We start from the raw sequence: 18,644 nt of genomic DNA on the forward strand, positions 1-18,644 counted from the left end.
TGAACTAATTTTTATTTAATTTTTTTATATATTGCATTATTGATGAAGTCTTGAAAACTTTGGTAAAAAACTATGTTTCAATGATTGCATTTATGAGTTGTGGTGATTAGGCTTGATATGAGCTTTTCTCTTTGAGCTTGATGTTTCCGACAATATGATTCAACACAAGTTCCATGTCAGGAACATAAGACTCTTTGTTGCTTAAGTTAAAAAATAGAGGAGAAAATAACATATATATATATATATATATATATATATATATATAAAATACGAGTAGGAGAAAAATGTGTAGAGTGAGAGGAGCAAAAGAAACATGTTGTGAATAACTTTAACTTATATGACCTTGCTTGAATATTTTATTTGTTTCATTTGAAGACCAGTGATATTTACATATCTTGATCATATCAATTTACCTTGTAAAGCATGGAAAGTAGTATTACCATACCTCATGATACATATAATTATATGTGCCTCCTGATGATTGAAGCAATGATAAAAAATAACCTTGTGGTGAGTGAAGAAAAATGAATATAATTGATGGAAAGATTGTCACTCATTATTTAAATGGAGATGACCATATTTTTACAATCTAAGCCAAATCCAAGTGATTTAAAGTTTTTTATAGTGCATTATCATGTGAACCTCCACAACTCATGTTAAGAAAGCATGATAAAAATAGAAATACAACTTGCTTGAATATATACTTAAATGTTGTCTTAAGATACTAAAATATGAGCAAAGTGATTAAAATCATATATATCACTTCCTTGTAACTTAATCATACCTATATCAAAATTAAATCCTACTTAATTTAATTATAATTATTGCATTTTAATGCAAACAAAAATACAAAGAAGACAACAACATGATAAAAAGATAAAGTAATTGGCCGAGATAGAATTATTACAAATAAAACCCTAAATCATAACTTTATTTATGATTTAAAGTAAGTATTTGAAAACACGGTTGTACCCGCGTTTTCAATTAATTATTCTTTTGCTATAAAATAATCTTTCTTTTATATATTTTAGATCATTTTATATGTTAATCTGAAATATAATTTTTAAAAAATAAAAAAAATATTTTGATGCATTACAATATAAAAACAATCATAACTATATTTTCAAACAAGTCATATTAATAAATTTTGCTTTTCTTTTATAAGTTTTATAATACAACTAAAATAGACCTTAACAAGAAAGAAAAACCATAATCCCATGGGAAAAAAAAACTAATAGAAAATTCAAAAAAAAAAAAAAAAAAAAAAATTCCTTAAAAATAATTAACAAAACTTCCTTAAACATCATCTTCATGACCTAATTTGGAGTCTTTTAAATCTGGCTAACCACAAAGAGTCAAGCCTCTCATGAAATTTAGCTTTGGGAATCTTTTGAAATTTTTTTAAGCCTAATCTAAATTAAAAAACACTTTGCTGTCTTCCTCTCGAGCTTGGCACTGTCCCATCTACTAGGCTATTTGTATGATCAATTACTCCTAACCAAGTCATATTATCATATGACTGTTCAAAATCTTTATTTTCTACAATCACAACGACATCACATTCATACTGCATTTGCTCAAGACTATAGGTGTAGCTACCCGATCGTAAGAGATTATAAAAAAACAAACAAACAAAAAAGTGAGGAAAAACAGAAGAAAGCTGTGAGAACATGTTCATGCTCCTGGTTTGAATTCCCAAAATTACTTTCAATCTATTCATCGGAATTTGAGGCATCAATTGCAATTCCCTCCGCAGACGATGCCTCTTTTTTGCTGCGCTTTGCTGCATTTGGGGAAGATTTACCGTTTGTGGAAGCAATGTACTTGTGGAGGTAGCTGCCAAGTGAAGGTCCGAAAATGCCGTATTTCTTCAGCAGTGCTGAAGGCTGTTTCTTGTAAAGCTCCAAAGCCTGTTCAAATTTGTTTCTGAAGGAGCTGCCTCCAAATCTGCGGAATTTATAATCAAAGCTGTTGGACAGGTATCATTAGCCTTCCCTTTCAAGTGGTCTTTGGGCTTGCCTGCTCCCAAACCTAGAATTCCACCAACAATTTGCTGTTCACATTCCAAATGGGGACCCACCTGAACAGCTGATTGTTTCCCGAAGGTGGGAGTGCCCTTTTTAGTCGGAGACTTCACTGGAATCTCTCCAGCTTCATTCTTATTCTCAACTGACGATTGATCTTCAGGATTGATTTGAAACGTTTTGTCAGTCCATTATGAATCTTTCATATTCTCGGAATCAGATGTTTTCGTTTCTACTTTGGTTAATAATTCTCCAATATCACCACCAGAAATATGTTCAGGGAGGACTGCATATACCGCTGTGAATTGAGTTATCTATGCATCATGAATTCTACAAAGAAACTTACAGGTTTCAGGAAGTTGCATCCCTTCATAGATCTCTGCCAACCAGGCAAGTACGTGACACCAACTCATCAGGCGAAGCTGATGTTGACAAAGATAGGATAGGGAAATCCGGGATGAGAGGGGGAGAAGGAGCCAGGGGAGTAGAGGAAGGAAGGGGAAAGATAGATAGCCTAAATTCAACTATCAAAGATTTAGGAAAGATAATAAAAACCTAAACAGAATAAGATGAAAAATACTACTAAATTTTATGATAGCCTAAATGACTAGAATTTCCTATTAAGAAATACAATACAACATTCACAATATATAATCCCTACATTCTCACGACAAAAATCTAGAAATCATTCTCCATCAGAATCATTCTTCTTTGAATACGGCATTTTACCTTTGCATTTTCCATAGGCAGACTTCTCCTGGCTCTTAGCCTTCACTGCAGTTTTCTTACAAGTTCCATTAACAGATTTGAGTATAGGCGTTGACGTATTCAGTTGGCTTGCTACCCTAAGGATGCTATCTCCAACCCTATAGGTTTTCTTAGGCTGTGAGGAACCATTATCATTCCCTGGCGAGGAAGGACTTTTGCTTTGTTTCATCACTGAGCCGTCAGAAATAGAATCAACAGACTTCCTTTTCCGACCTGAAGATGACTTGGTCATCTCGCCAGTAGCTTCACCATCCAAACCACCTTTACCTTTAGCAGCCGATGAGCGCCTTTCAGCAATAAGGTCAGCCAAACATTTTTCTTTCTCGCTTGGATGTTCATCATCCCCATAAATGCGCTTACACTTACGCCTATGCAAAGAGTGATCTTCACTTTTTGGCTTCTCCTTTCCAACCGTGGTAGCAGCAGTGTCAACCTTTTCCCTGCCGAGTTTAACTTCTGGTGATGGTGGAATCTCTGCATCACTCTCTAGCAATTCACCAAGGAATTGAAATTCAGGCAGGTGACGATAACCCTTCCAACGATTGAATGCCAACAATTGGGATCGTGCTGTTACAAACTCCAGTGTGTCCATTCCACTTAATGGCAATTGGCCTAATTCTTTCACGTAGTCATTTAGCTTTGCAGGTTCAAAGGAAGCAGCACTCGAGAAACTATCTCCACCATCCCTTCTACAAGATTCTTCCCGGATTCCTGGATTGACAATTATCTGAGTTTTTATCTTGGTATACCCAGGCATGCAAGGACAAGCTAGCCCAAACTCTACCCGTCTAGAAACCTCATCCAAAGCACATTGAACAGCATCATGAAAATCTTCTAAATTGCTCTGTTTCTCCAATAGCGAGAAGTTGCACCGGAATGGCTTTATCTTTGACACTTCATTCCAAGCAAAAGTTTGATCCCCAAGGTATGCTATTAAATAGCAATCCTTTTTAAAATACTTCTTAGCCTTCTTTGACGCATCAGCACAACCAAATAACTGGCCAGGCCACCAGGGATGGCTCCTCACTTTACCCCATACCAGATCACCAACACTCAATCCCGCTTCTTTGGAAGCCATTTTTGCATTCCCATCTGCACCCACATAAGGCTCCGAATCCGCAACAAGATTTAAATCATTGGATTCAAGGTTCTCATTTTCCTGCAAAACCCTTTCATCAAAAGCAGCAGCATCCTCATTTTGACTCTCAGAATTCTTAGCTTGTTCGTCATTGATTTCCATGCCCTGATTCTCAACACCTTCAGAACTAACCTCTGGTGAAACATTTCCAGGATTTTTGGGAGGCAGCAAGTCATTCGCACTGTCTACTTTCACTTCCACGTTAGCATTTCCTACTTGGATCGCATCCTCCCCAACTGAACTTGAACTCACTACGCCACAACCCCCCGCCTTCACTTCCCCCTCAATTTCACACGAACCATTTTCTTCTCCCACTACTTTACTCAAGTGTGTTTCGGTTATTTCCGCAGCTTCTCGCAAAGAGGCATCACCAACACCACTTCCAGCCGCATTTTCCATGCCCTGATTCTCAACACCTTCAGAACTAACCTTTGGCGAAACATTTCCAGGTTTTTTGGAAGGCAGTAAGTCATTCGCACTGTCTACTTTCACTTCCACGTTAGCATTTTCAACTTGGATCGCATCCTCGCCAACTGAACTTGAACTCGCTACGCCACAACCCCCCGCCTTCACTTCCCCCTCAATTTCACACGAACCATTTTCTTCTCCCACTACTTTACTCGAGTGTATTTCGGTTATTTCCGCTGCTTCTCGCACAGAGGAATCACCAACACCACTTCCAGACCCATTTTCCCCTTCAAAATCAACACTTTTATAAACAGAATCCATCTTTCCCTCCCAGCCTAGCCCACCAACAGCAACCTCCTTCAAGTCATTACCCCCTTTAAAATCCTTAACTTCATCTACTACAGGCTCCTGGTTCTGACCTTTACTATTAGTAACAGAGTCCATTAGGGTTTCAGCATCAGAAGATAAACCCACCTTACTCTTTACCACAGAGACGTTACCAAACCCATTAACACCGTCTTCTCGTTCACCGGAAACGACGTCGGAGTTCAAGTCGATGCTGTCAAGATTTGCAGGCATTTAACAAATAAACCCTAACAATAAAATAACCGAACCATTAAATCATAAATTAAAAAAGAAAAGGAAAGAAAACTCAGTTTATAACACAGAAAAAGAACAAAAAAGGAGTCTTGAAGAGAGAAACAATTACCCTTTGGTCACTCTCTTTCAGCTGCGCTGAGCTTTCTTTTCTTGTGCAGAAGTGACATAGAGAAGAGACAGAAGCAAAGAAAGAAACATAGAAGAGTCAACTGAGATGAGTTGCAATATATTTATACCCTGGATGACAAGCTGTCTTATATTTCGGCTATTTTTTCCTTATTAGCATTGTTTTTAAACATCAGTGAAATAACACGGTTTAATATAAGAAAAATGGGGAAGACTGTGGCTTATCACTATTTAAGAATAGCAATATTTGGAGATAAATCAAAGCTACAGTTAAAACACTATAAATATTATTAAAAAAATCTTAAAAAGATATATTTAATAATAAAAAAGTTATTAATAATAATTTGATGGTTGATGTTTAAATTTGACACATGGAAGAGATCTGACTGTCTTTTCTTAAATCTGGTTGTGGTCAAAAATAAAATTTCTATGTCAAGCGGCGTTGCATTGCCATCACCATCTTCTACTTGGTATTGTATACAGGAGAACTGCTGCGCCACTGATCAAAGAGATGCTCCTACGTTTTAGGTTTAACTAAACACTAGAATTTCCAGACCACGACCCGCTTTTGTTTTTAATATCCTTTCTCCTGTTTTCATGACAGATTTATTATGGTACATCGTTGAGATGGTATTCTGATTGTAAGAAAACTGTTTCTGACAACCTGCAAGATTCCAAATGTAATGCTGGAGCTACAGGACTGTCTGATCTGTTCTCATTCTCTTCACGTACGGGATTTGGAATTTATTGTGAAGTCCTCGGAAGAACATGGTTCAGATATCTTCCGGCAAATACTTCAGGCGAAATGTCCATCAATCTATGGAGACGGGCTTGTTAAAGGTATTTCAAGCTGCTGTGTATTGAAGGGACTCCATAACTTTATTATGATTCATTTTCCCAGTGTCTCAAGCGTCTTTCACTGTTCTTGGGGAATGTAGACTGTGCTGTGAGAAGGTCTTCGCTCCTATTCCCCAATTTTTGTGCTTGTGCTGGAAACATAAAACAACTTTCTCATCACCGCTAAATTTGCTGATATTTAATATTTCAGATATCAATATCTTTTAATTCTCTGAGAAAGGATGGATGTTAACTCATCTATCTAGTTGTTTGGCTAGCAAGAAAGGGAAAAAATGGAAGCCCTTCCGCTTAAATTGGACAGACTGTAAATTACAATTGAGGAAGGAAGGATCTTTACTTTCCTTCCTTGAGTCTCCATTCACGGTGCCACACAAGGGATTTATCCCATCCGTTCCCCTCATCTATCCTCTCTACCGTCCCTCCTAACAAAAACAGCCTTGGTGATTGTGGAGGAACTGATTGAAGAGTGATTTCTCTTTAAATTGCCAGCTTTGGATTGAAAATCTTGATATCCTGTAATCCAAAATATTTAGGCTTTCCTTATTTAGAAAGGAGAGCATTATATGGCTTCAGAGCTAGACCAAAGAATTACAACTGTTACATATGTGGTTTTAAATATAAAGGAATGCTCAAAACATCCAACTCCTGGGAAGTTACTAATAAAGCATTCCAATAGTGGTTATAATTGAACCATGAAGAGAAATGTGGGAATGCAGTAATTCATACAAAGAATTTCGAGTTTCCTTGTATCTGCATTGTTCGCAGATCAGGCATGCATGGTGCTCCAATTTATCTTTACTGTCCTTGCAGTTAGTGAACATTCGTTGGAAATCCACAAAACAGTTGTGTCTTCAAACAGGAGCAATGGTGCTTGCAGATCCTGGACTCTGTTGTATTGGTGAATTTGATAAAATGTCTGCAGAACATCAGGTTTTTCCTGACCACTTACCAATTTTTGGTTTTGATCACATTGATCTCGGACTTATATTGGGTTTACCATTTGACCACAGGCTCTTCTAGAAGCTTTGGAGCAGCAATGCGTCTCTGTTGCAAAGGCTGGCCTCCTGGCAAGTTTATCAGCACGAACTTCTGTTTTAGCAGCGGAAACTCCAGTTGGTGGTCATTAAGTATTACTTTCTAAGTCTTCATCTATTTATGTTAATTCTTTGCTGGAAGACTGTCTGGATAACAATAAATATAACTTGGTTTTTCCTTGGACCATACATCTTTTAAGTACTGATAGTTACGGAAATGTTTTTTGATATGGAGAAGGCTTGACAACACAAAGCCTAGGCATTTTCTGTTCGTAATATAGCCCTAGTTTTGTAATCTAGGATGGCAATCTAGCTTTCTTACATGGATATGTTGATGACATCTGAAATCCATATTGCAGCCTCGCAAGGACAGTGAATGAGAACTTGAAAATGAGTGCCGCACGATTCGATTTGGTTTTCATATTACTCGATAAACCTCATGAATGCTGGATAAAAAGAGTCTCAAATAACATCATATCAGTAGGATACCTTGTCTGGCATGCAGATACAATAGTGGCACTCTTTTGCATTGAAAACATGCTATGGAATTCAAGGTGAGTCTGTTTTGTATCATAAAAAGTTGCAGAAAACGTCTGTTGTCTACTGCTCTCAAGTCTGGGCATGCATGCATGAAGATTAGATCAATTTCGAAGAAGTTTTGAGATGAGACATGTATTAGAATTGAATAAAACATGTACTTTCAATCTTCAACACACGGACTATTTTGTATTTACAACTTCAGCGGCATGTAATTGGATTGTTTTCTAATAAATGGAAAATATTGTTAGTTGTTGGAACTATCATTGTCTCAAGGAACAGAATAGGAAGATAATATTTGGCTTGGGTGTGCATTTAATGGTATGAAAGACTCAGAAAGGATCTCTCATGCAGCTTTATGCTAGATATTTTGAATATTCACCAGCAGCAAGGGAGTTGCTAACAGGAAGTATTCCTATTTCCTTCTCTCTTTATTTCATTTAGTGGTGTGGGAGCTTAGTAAGTTAATGCTTCTGTCTTCTGGTGAATCAATTTTATCAACGTGGAGTTTTCTATTTTAACAAGCTACGCCTTCTGATCATGCAAAATGCAGCATCAGTGAATGGGAGGCATAGATATGAGCGTTAAGGAATGGTTCTTTGGTTTCACGGTTGAGACTGGACACAAAGAGGGATGTTGATTTCCACTTCTTTGCTAATTTATTGCTTATGCTAGAACATGATGTGCATCATGGAATGATAATCCATCTCGTAAAGGTAAATCAAATATGCAAGAGGATTCAGATGGTCCAATGACAAGAGCAAGAGCGAAACAACTACAAAGGACCTTGACGAGTCAGATTGGAATGATTGAAGCTGCGTCGGAGTTAAAATTTGGCAATCAGTTTCAAATTGGTTCAAGGGTGCTTATTTGCCTACAATTGGAGCTTAAAGATGGGAAGAGCCCTTAATGGTTCTTTTGATGTTGGACTACTTGAATTTGGGTTGATAATGCAAATAAGTTAAGAAATTGATGCTGTTTACGTCAGAACAGTAAGTAAATTTGAACCCGAATTTGAAGTCATCATTGCATGTGAAAACAAGACTAATCTAGGTGGATTTCAAGTTCAGAACGTGATCTTTCTAGATTGTCCAACCATGATTGCATTGGACTTTTGTGCAAGAAGTTATAGCCATTTTAAATTCGGTCTGTTTATGTTTCAATTAAAGTCAGAAAATGTGTGCTAGTGTAATTTGTCTGGTTACTTTGTCAAAGTCCAAGTTTTGGGCTTGATTTCTGTCATGTTGAATTTTCCTAAGTGTGGAGGGATGTTCCATTATAAATATGGCATCAGAATATGTAATAAACAACTTCTGGCCAATATTTGAACTTAATTCTGAGAATTAAGAGTTATTCTTCCAAATTGATTTGTGAAGAACCCTACTGACTTATCACTCTTCAATCACAAAGAGTGTGGCGTCAAAATCCTAGATTGATCTTTGTGGCGTCCAGATCGACTTATCAAAGTATCACTCTAGTTTATCCTCCATTTTTATTTACCTTAAAAATACTATAATCTAGCCTAAACACCAGAAGAAAGACAATACAACCAGACCCATCCTTCATCCATTTTCGTCAGATTCATTGTTGCTGATTTTTGAATCATTCACGGCACAACAGAACACTTATGTCTTTCCTATGTGATTTATTGTGATCTCTGCACTGAGAGATTTGATATAATTTCTACTTTGCAACTCGAAATGCAAATTTATTTAATTTTGTTGATATAGAATGACCATAACGGCAGCAGAAATACTACGTGTTCTATTTGCAGCTTAGAGAACATGAAATTGTTGGATTTTCTGAAATACATAAATATAATTAAAATAATAAATTTAAATTTTTTTTAAAAGTTAGAACGATCTCATTAGATAGATTTAGAATTATTTAGAGTATATTAAAAAATCACCTGAAGATCAGATATTCTTTCTAGCTTTGAAGAATTACTTCAAGACTGGGTTCTCATAAACTACAAGTCATTTAAGTATCTGACTTCTAATGATAATTTACACAAACTATCAATAAGAAATATTTCAAACTCTTTTAGAAAAGAGAGATTGTTATACATTTAAATATTAGCTCTTTTATTTGTATTTTTGAAATGTTCTTTATCTTTTGTAGTTTTTATACTATTTACTATTTATAGAGAAACGTAAAAACCCTATAAATGATAAAATATTAATTTATTATCTAAATAATATCAGATATATTATTTTAAGATAATTTTAAAAATTTATTCAATCAAGTCCTTACTTGATTTTTTAGGTTTAGAATTGTAATTTTTTGTATAAATTACATTATAATTCTCAATTTTTAAAACTTATTTACAATCAAGGCACACTTGAATACTCATTTTATTTTAATTTTGACAAATGATTCTTTTATGTGTAACTCATTAGGTTTCTTAATAAGTTTGTTCAAATATAAATAATAATCATAAATAAAATAGGATTAAATAAATTAATTGATTGAAAATTGAAGCTCAAGTACAATGTCTAGTAACATATCATGATCCCCTAAATAATAAAAAAGTCATAAGCGATACCTTTCAGTGACCAGTTTTTCTATGTAATTATTATCCCTTCATCATGTTTGGATTTAGAAATTATAACATGAAGTACTATATTTACTCTGTTAAATCATATTTGTTCTCAATATTATAGTCATTGATTGTTTGAATAAGATTTGAAACTATTTTTAAATCTCATTTTACCTTACTCAAAAATTTACAATCAATACCATTTGAGAATAAATGAAATATTTTTTTTAATTCATTTAAGGTAATGAATTATCTTTTAATTACTTAAATACCTTCATATAATTCATGTTATACCCAGTATATGCTTGTTTGTTACTCTTGATTAAGACAATGTATAACAGAATCAAAGCATATGTTGCGATATCACGGTCACACAAATTAATTACCCTAGCTTGAAATACAATAACACACAAAATAGTATAGAACAAGCAAGGGGTTGATCCTACGAAGAAGGTTCAAATCATATTTTTATGCTAAATGATATGCAATTTGGGAGGTTTGGATGTTATTTAGGCTAAAACAAAAAAAAAAACAAAAAACTATCACACAAAATTTAATAAAATCAAAAAATTATCAAGAGAACAAACTATGGTCGCAAGCATACATCTACATTCAGAAATTAGAACTGATCATGAAAACGAAACATTAATTTATATTCTGAATATTTATCTCTCCTTAACATTGGTTTGTTAACGGATCTGTCATATAACTAACCTTAATCATCAAATAACCATAGTGTTCGTATTAGTAATTTAATTCAATGACAACCTTTAAAACTAGATAAGTTGATTAATCAAGAAAATATAATTGTCCACGATCTATGTGACACGACCAAAAGATTGATGTCTTCTCCCAAGTGCAGGAGTGTTGAAGTAATAAATAACTTGGCAAGACCGGGGTCGAATCCATAAAAAGGTTAATTGTATAAATTATAAACAACAATAATACAACAACAATAATAATAATAATAGTAATAATAATAGCAATAGCAATAGTAGTAGTAGTAGTAATAATAATAATAATAATAAATAAATAAATAAATAATAAGAAGAAGTTGATGAGAACTTTAAGATGGAATATCAATATAAGGATTAACTAATGATAACAACAAATGTCAAGGTTAGAAAATTTACTAATGTTATTTCAAATAAGTATACTATAAACTCTTATTACTCAAATAGAAACCACACACAAAGGAGGTTCCAATCAGATTATAAATTGTTAACATGATTACATTAGTTATCTTATTCGAATAATACTAATACTTGTAAATATTGTCAGACTTTAATGATTATAACTTATATTAACAACAAATCAAGTTCCTTTCATAGCACAGGTGGAGGTTATACCATACGGTTTGGTTATAAAAATACCAAGTATTTGTTGTTCCAATTGTTATACAACATAAATTTATATTAATCATTTAACAAGAAAAGTATTAAAAATGAACAAGATAACAAATACAAAACATGTTAGTATCAAACATTAAGGTCCATGTTGAGTTTATACTATACTTATTCTTACATTATTAGTATAACATTTTCACCTTGATATAATAAACTTAGCTAAACATAATGAAAAAGAGAAACATAAATAAACAAAATAATAACATAAATAAGATAAAATTTAACTAAGTAAAGGAAAGAAAATGAAAGGCATAAATAAGATATTAATGAAAGCAAAACTTAAGCATTACAAAAATATAAAGAGAGAAAGCAATAGCATGATCTTGATCTGGAAACCAAGATGCCTAAATGTATGGTAAATGTCTCCTTTTATAGGCCAAAATTAGAAACTATTGATTTGATGACTAATTGATAAGTGGGTGGCCAACTCTTGATTTTGTGACAATCCTTATCTTCTCTTATCTGAATAAAATATGATTGATAACGTCATAATTTGAACTAGACCTCCACATGAAAGTTGTAGGAAATTATCTTAGCTCTCCAGGAAAAAAAATTGAGGTCATTTGGATATCTAGAACTCAAGATATGGGTTGAACATTGAACAGTGTCTAGGCTACAGGACAGATTCAGACTTCTTTGTTATTGCTACAATTTGACACAAAAAATGCAAAATAATGATATAAAACCTTAATAAAAATACACTTTTAAGTACTAATCACTATGTTTGATTTGATTGAATATTCTCTTTGAGATTAATAATGTAGATCCACTATAATTATTAAACTCAGTTGCTTCACAAGTTCATACCACAACTCCAGTTTTGATATCAAACTTAGCAATAGATTGTCTACAATAATAACTTAGAGTCCACTCTAGAAATTAAAATAAATAATCATAGGAAAAATAAGCATAAGAGAAAAAATATATTCATCATATAAACTGAAAAGAAAAGGTATAATAAATCTCACAGTTCTTGAAATCCGAAGGTTTCTGTATCATTGCAATCAAGAAAAAGTGTTTAGCCTTGCATGTTTATTGAACAACTAATCAAAAAGAAGGAAGAATGCATAATTTATAGTTTCTTAGAGGAAGGGGTATTTTTCTATTCTTGGCTGGCTGCCCCCCTTCTCTTCTCTCATTCTTTTTATATCCTAGAAAACCCTAGTCTCTATTTTACAAAATAGTCCTCTTATAAATAGGTAATTTACATTTAAGTACTTTAATAACTATTTTTCTAAAAAAAAAAAGAAATGGCCTTGCATGAAATCTTCAAGCTTTGACTTAGAGGAGAAAAATTGCTAAAATAAAACTTGGATATCGGTTTAGATGCTTCTGAACGTAATTTGAACTCGTTTCTTCACGAAACTTGTTTGCTAGCAGAATTCAGTTGTCATTTTAAAAAATCATATCTCTCTCATATGGCATCATTTTTGTCTAAAATTTGAAGCTTTATAGGCCTTTTAATCAAGAATTCAAAAAAATTAAGTTTGCATCAATTGGACTTCTGTAGCTCCAGATATTCAAGTTAGAATGGTCAAAGGTCAACATTAACAGATTGTAAGATTTAACTTTGAAGGCTACGATTTCCATGCTCTTCCTTGTTTTATTTTCTTGCCTTTGATTTCTAGAAAGGTATGGATGTTAGCTTTTTAATGCCACTAGAATCACTTCATTTTGACATCTAAATCTCATGCTCTACACAAAATATCGACTGAAGGTCAAATCTGTTAATTACCTTCAATTTACTTCTTTTTGCATCTTTCATCCAAAAGTGACTTCAAATATAAAACAAAGAATTTCAAGACATTTTATATATAAAGCATAGGCAAAACACTAGTTAAATGTGGGTGAAACTATAAAGTAATATGGTTGCATCAGCATAACATTTCTTATATAAGATAACTTAATGATTTCAAGTCTAATAATCACTTATACAACTGTCACATGAGCCTTTTCATAAACACAAGTGATCCCTCCATATGAGATTTTCTTATGGATCATTTAAATGTTTATGTCATATGACAAGCACCTATATAGGTACCCCTCATACCTTAATTTATGAGGATAATTGCTTCTTTTGATAAATAAAAGAACGTGATATATATCAATCTCAACAACTCTAATTAATATTAAGTCTTAATAGAGTATTGACCAGAAATATGTAGGAACAATACTTTGATGGAATAAGAATCTCATAATTATAATAATTTTATAGTTTTCTTTGCAAAACATTTTTATCCAAGAATTTTATCTTTACTCTAAATTTATTAATCAAATATTTGATGAATATTAAAGATAAATAAAGCTTTTATTAAAAATTATGTAATAAAATGTTGTGAATAAAATATTATTACAATTAAAATCTTTATATTTACTCAAAATGTATTAATCAAATATTCATTAATCTCATAATAAAATGTTGTTACACTTTGTCGTGACATCATAATATTCTTACTTTCATTTTAGCTGAAGTCCCGGTACCCGTGTGTTTTTGAGAACGATGTGAATAACGACATTATCTGAAGGAATTAAGTCTTGTGAACAATTTATTTCATGAATTTGGATTGATGTTTCATATTTAACACATGTTTTGCAGGATGTGGTTGAAATAATGAAAGAATCCCTAAATGATAAATATATTAATGAGCATGGCTTCGCAAATTTTGGTCAAAGTGGGGGGATGAGTCAACAAAAATAAACAAAACTATTTTCGGTAGCTAGACCGGTTCGGGTTTGTTAAAGGACTAGCTGGCTGGTGTAACAACCCGGCAAAAACCGATTGACCTAGTGGGTCAACCTATAACCCGAACGACCTAGGCATACCAGGACGAGACTCAACGTTTTAGAGTTGGGTTCGTTTGAGATGATTGTAAGTTGATCTGGGTTTGAAGATCTTAAGGGTCGGTGTTGGTTCCTATTTTTTTCCTTTTAGCTCTACAATTGATGACTGTAACTTGAAGGAAATTGAAGGTTAAATGGGACCAAACTCATACTTTCAGGAGAGAGAGGCAACAAGTAGTACCAGCACCACAAGTTTTATTACCATTATCAAATCCACAAGAAATTTACGGGGAAAAGATGTAAAAGAGAGAGGGTTTGTGTGGTGTTTTTAAGTTGTAAAGCATGGGGGCATCAAGAAGCAAGGATTGTGCTTCACAATCTACTAGTGAAAATAAAAGGAAAGAAAAAAAACATTTATACCGACAATGGCATGAAGGAGGTTACTAGGGCATTTCAAAAGACTTACGTCTAATTCAATAGCAGCCAACAAGAGCAAATTCGTTCACAACAACTATGATTATAAGCCTAGAAGCAAGGTTTCTTCACCAGATAGCAGTTGCAGCAGGGTTTAGGTTTTTTGCCTTTATTTGGTTGTTCTGCTATGATGTAACGTGCAGTCGTCCTAAGGCAGTAAGATGTATGGTGTTCACCTCAGGGGAAAGGCTTTCAAAAAATAAGGTGAGGCAAATTTAAAGAAAGTTGAGCTCTTTTGTTGTGCGACAGATGAAATCGAGAATGAAAGAGTGAAAGAGGAGGTTAAAATGATAGAGAAACAGACAAGCTTGTACTGGAAAGCATGTCAAAAAGCTAGAGAGGGTAGATATACTTTAACCCAACCAACCCCTTAAATAACCCAAGTTTTATAGGTTAACCTTGGTTAACCCAGGTTGACCCATAAAACTCGGGACCCAGGTCTTTAGCTAGGTTAACCCCTGGGTCGGGTTTAACAACTATGTTTCCAAGTGTCCTAAAAAAAGCAGTCAGTATTATAGCAAAAAAATAACTTTTTAATTTCTGTGTTTAACAAACAAAATAGGCTTAAAAGTTTCAGATGTCAACCTATTTGTTCATAACTTAAAATAGTGCTGATTTTTTCTACCAAATAAGGGATAAAGACATTCTAGGTACTATAATATGACAATTCTGGTTATTAAAATCACAAATACTTTGTAATAGTTAAAACTCAGATGGTTCAACTTTCATACATAAGCAAAAACACGGCTCATAAAAGATTCACCAGCTCTATTAATTATCAAATCTCTGTATCTTTGTGAAAGACATCACATAAAATAGCTTACACGGGAATGAGGAAAGGTAAAAACTCAAATTCAAAATAGAAACTCCTGAGCTAAAAGAAGCGGGGTCAGGGGTAGAGACTGATTGTCAAGAAACATAGCAGCTCGACTAGAGGGAGAGGAGTGAAACTACTTGACAAAAAAAAAAGTGATTGTTTTTGTGGTTGCTTTAGCTTTTGGAGCAAACCACAAAAATAAATTGTTTGGTTACATTATAAATGCAGGTTTTTATTTGTGGGGTTCATTACCATTTACATTTAAACCGCATGAGAACAAAAGGTAACTTTAAGCTGCTTTTTTTGAGTTACAAAACACTACGAAACATAGTTTTGTAAATAGAAGCCGTAAAAAAAAAGAGAAGGAAGAAGAACAGTACAGAGGAAAAATAAAAAGTGCCACTATCCATCGGCCAAGCAGCTCCCTCAATTCACCATCGACCTCCACCCTCTCAACTGCCAGCCAGACATTGCTGTCATGCAGGGTAGCATGTTCTTCCCCTTCTCCTTCTCCTCTTTCTTCTTATGTTGCATTTCCCCATCTCCACTGTTCACTTTACAGAACAATAGAGAGCATCTCCACTAACCTGCTTTTCCCCTTCTTCTTCTTCTTGTAACTAGAGGCCGCAAGAAAAAGAGAAGGAAGAAGAGCACACACAGAGGATAAATAAGAAGAGTCGTCGTCCATCGGCAAAGCAGCTCCCTCTACTCACTATCGACCTTTGGCGTTTCAACCGCCAACCAAACATCGTTGCCGCATAGGGTAGCATGCTCTTCCCCTTCCCATTCTCCTTCTTCTTCCTTTTCTTCTTTTGTATTTCCCCGTCTCCACTGTTCATGGGTTCGACCAAGTCCAACCCAAATCTAAATACATTAGAATGAGATTGCATGATGACATAGCATTTGTAGACTTTGATTACAATTCTAATTTTGTTCCTTACCTGATGTTGTTACACGCTTAGGAAGCCATGGAAATTATAGTCCTTATTGGATGGATTTTGTATGTGTTGAAATTACAGATAGTTTAATGGAACAATAAAAATTACTTTATATAAAGTATTGTTTATTTCATGATATAATAATAGTAGTTAAATCTACAATATTTTAATTAAAAACCATTAATATTAATATGTCTTTTTTAGTTATTTTATAACCTCAATTTGAAAAATATTCGTAACCAAATACATTAAACTACTTTTTGTTTAACCTCAATTTCAACCACAGTTTTAACCAAACATATATTTTACTAAATCAAACTCAACTAAAAATGCTTTTTATAAAACAACCTTTTTCAAACCACAACCACAAAACTACCACAATATCAAACACACTTTAAGTGAAGAGCGAACCATAACTAGACCTAATAAAACAGCATCTTTTAGGCATCCGGAGGTCTTAGATAAAAGAGGGGTAGTAAAACAGGATGTTAATCCTCTTGTAGTCAATTAGTTGTTTAAATATAATATTATTATATTCATGTGTATGTGTGTGTACACTATTAATAAAAACTTAATTTATCTTTAATGTTCATATAACATTAGATTAATTAATTTAATATATAATTTATGAATCTAAAGTAAAGATAAAGTTCATGAGATAAAAATGTTTTGTAAGGAAAATTATAAAATTATTATAACTATGAGATTCCTATTGCATCAAAGTATTGTTTCTAAAATATTCATGGTCGATACTATTTTAAATATTAGATAGTTATTGGAGTCATAGAGACTAGTTCATATTATGTTCTTTTCTTTATGAAATAAAGCAGTTGTTCTCATAAGTTTAGGTATAAGGGATACCTAAAACTAATATGTAAGTGTTTGTTATAAGACATGTATACTGAACTGATCCTTTTGAGAATTCTGTATAGAGAGATCACTAATGTCTATGGAAAGGCTCACATAACGGTTGTGTAATTAATTCCTAGACCTAATATCATATGTTAGCTTATATATAGAATGTTATGCTTTGATCCTATTATATGTTATTTTAATCGAGATAACGAAAGGGTGTGCATTTGATATAACATAAACTGTATGAAGGACTTGAGTGATTAAGAGATGATTCACCATCTTAGATGAATTATAAAAAATATTTCATATGTTTTCAAATAATATTGACTATGAAATCCGTGGTCAAAGTAGAATGAGATTTGAAAAGAATTTTAAATTTTATTCAAATGATCAATAACTATTATGTAAAGAACAAACATGAATTAACATGACAAACATATTACATGTTTTGATGTTAAATCGAAACATTATTGATGAAAAATATTAATTATATTGAGAAACTGATCACTAAAAGATTAAGTTAAACCACTAATAACTTCTCTAATATTTGAAGGATCATGACACGTTACTAAATAATACACCTAATTTTCAAATATAAATTAATTAATTGTTGAATAGATAATAATTAAATTATTTAATTCTATTTAATTAAAAATATAATTTATATTTAGACTAACATATTAGAAATATAATAGGTTACACATACTAAGAATTATTAGTAAAAAATTAAACTTGGATGATTTAATTAAGTATGACTTGGTATAAAATAATTTTAGAAATTAAGCACAAGAATATATTTAATTTAGGAATTATAATTCTAGTCCTAAAATAATTAAATAGGAACTTGATTAATTAAATTTATAAAATTATTCTTAAATAATATATGTATATTATTTAAGGGTCAAATTGATATTTTATCAATTTATAAATTTCCAGATTTCTCTATAAATAGAAAATTATGTAAGTTATGCTTTTTATTGTTTTTTTTATGGTTATTTGTTAAATAAAAAAATTACATAAATTACATAATAAAAAGTTATTATTCTAGACATAATAATTCATCTCGTCTAAAATTTAATTCATGATTTATTACTATTAATAATTTTTTATATTTTCTCATTTTTATCTTGATGTTTTCTTTTTTTAATTGCATGAACAGTTTTGTGAGTCGGTTTTTATCAATTTTTAAACTTCATTTGATGCCAATTTAATGCATGTATTTGTAGTAGAATTATACAATTAAAAGAAAACGAATAAAAAAAAATAATGGTGATTATGGATTATGGAAAGAAGGAAAAGCAAGTTTAGTTGTAATTATAGATTGAAAGTGGAGAGTGCTTA

General features: G+C 32.7%; 1 pseudogene; it reads right to left on the reverse strand.

The window, feature by feature from the left end:
• Positions 1-1,661: 1,661 nt before the first annotated feature.
• LOC105142460 (uncharacterized) lies at positions 1,662-5,158 on the reverse strand (annotated as a pseudogene).
• Positions 5,159-18,644: the final 13,486 nt, after the last annotated feature.

This window comes from Populus euphratica, unplaced genomic scaffold, assembly GCF_000495115.2.
Source record: "Populus euphratica unplaced genomic scaffold, PopEup_1.0 scaffold448.1, whole genome shotgun sequence".
Classification (NCBI taxonomy): domain Eukaryota; kingdom Viridiplantae; phylum Streptophyta; class Magnoliopsida; order Malpighiales; family Salicaceae; genus Populus; species Populus euphratica.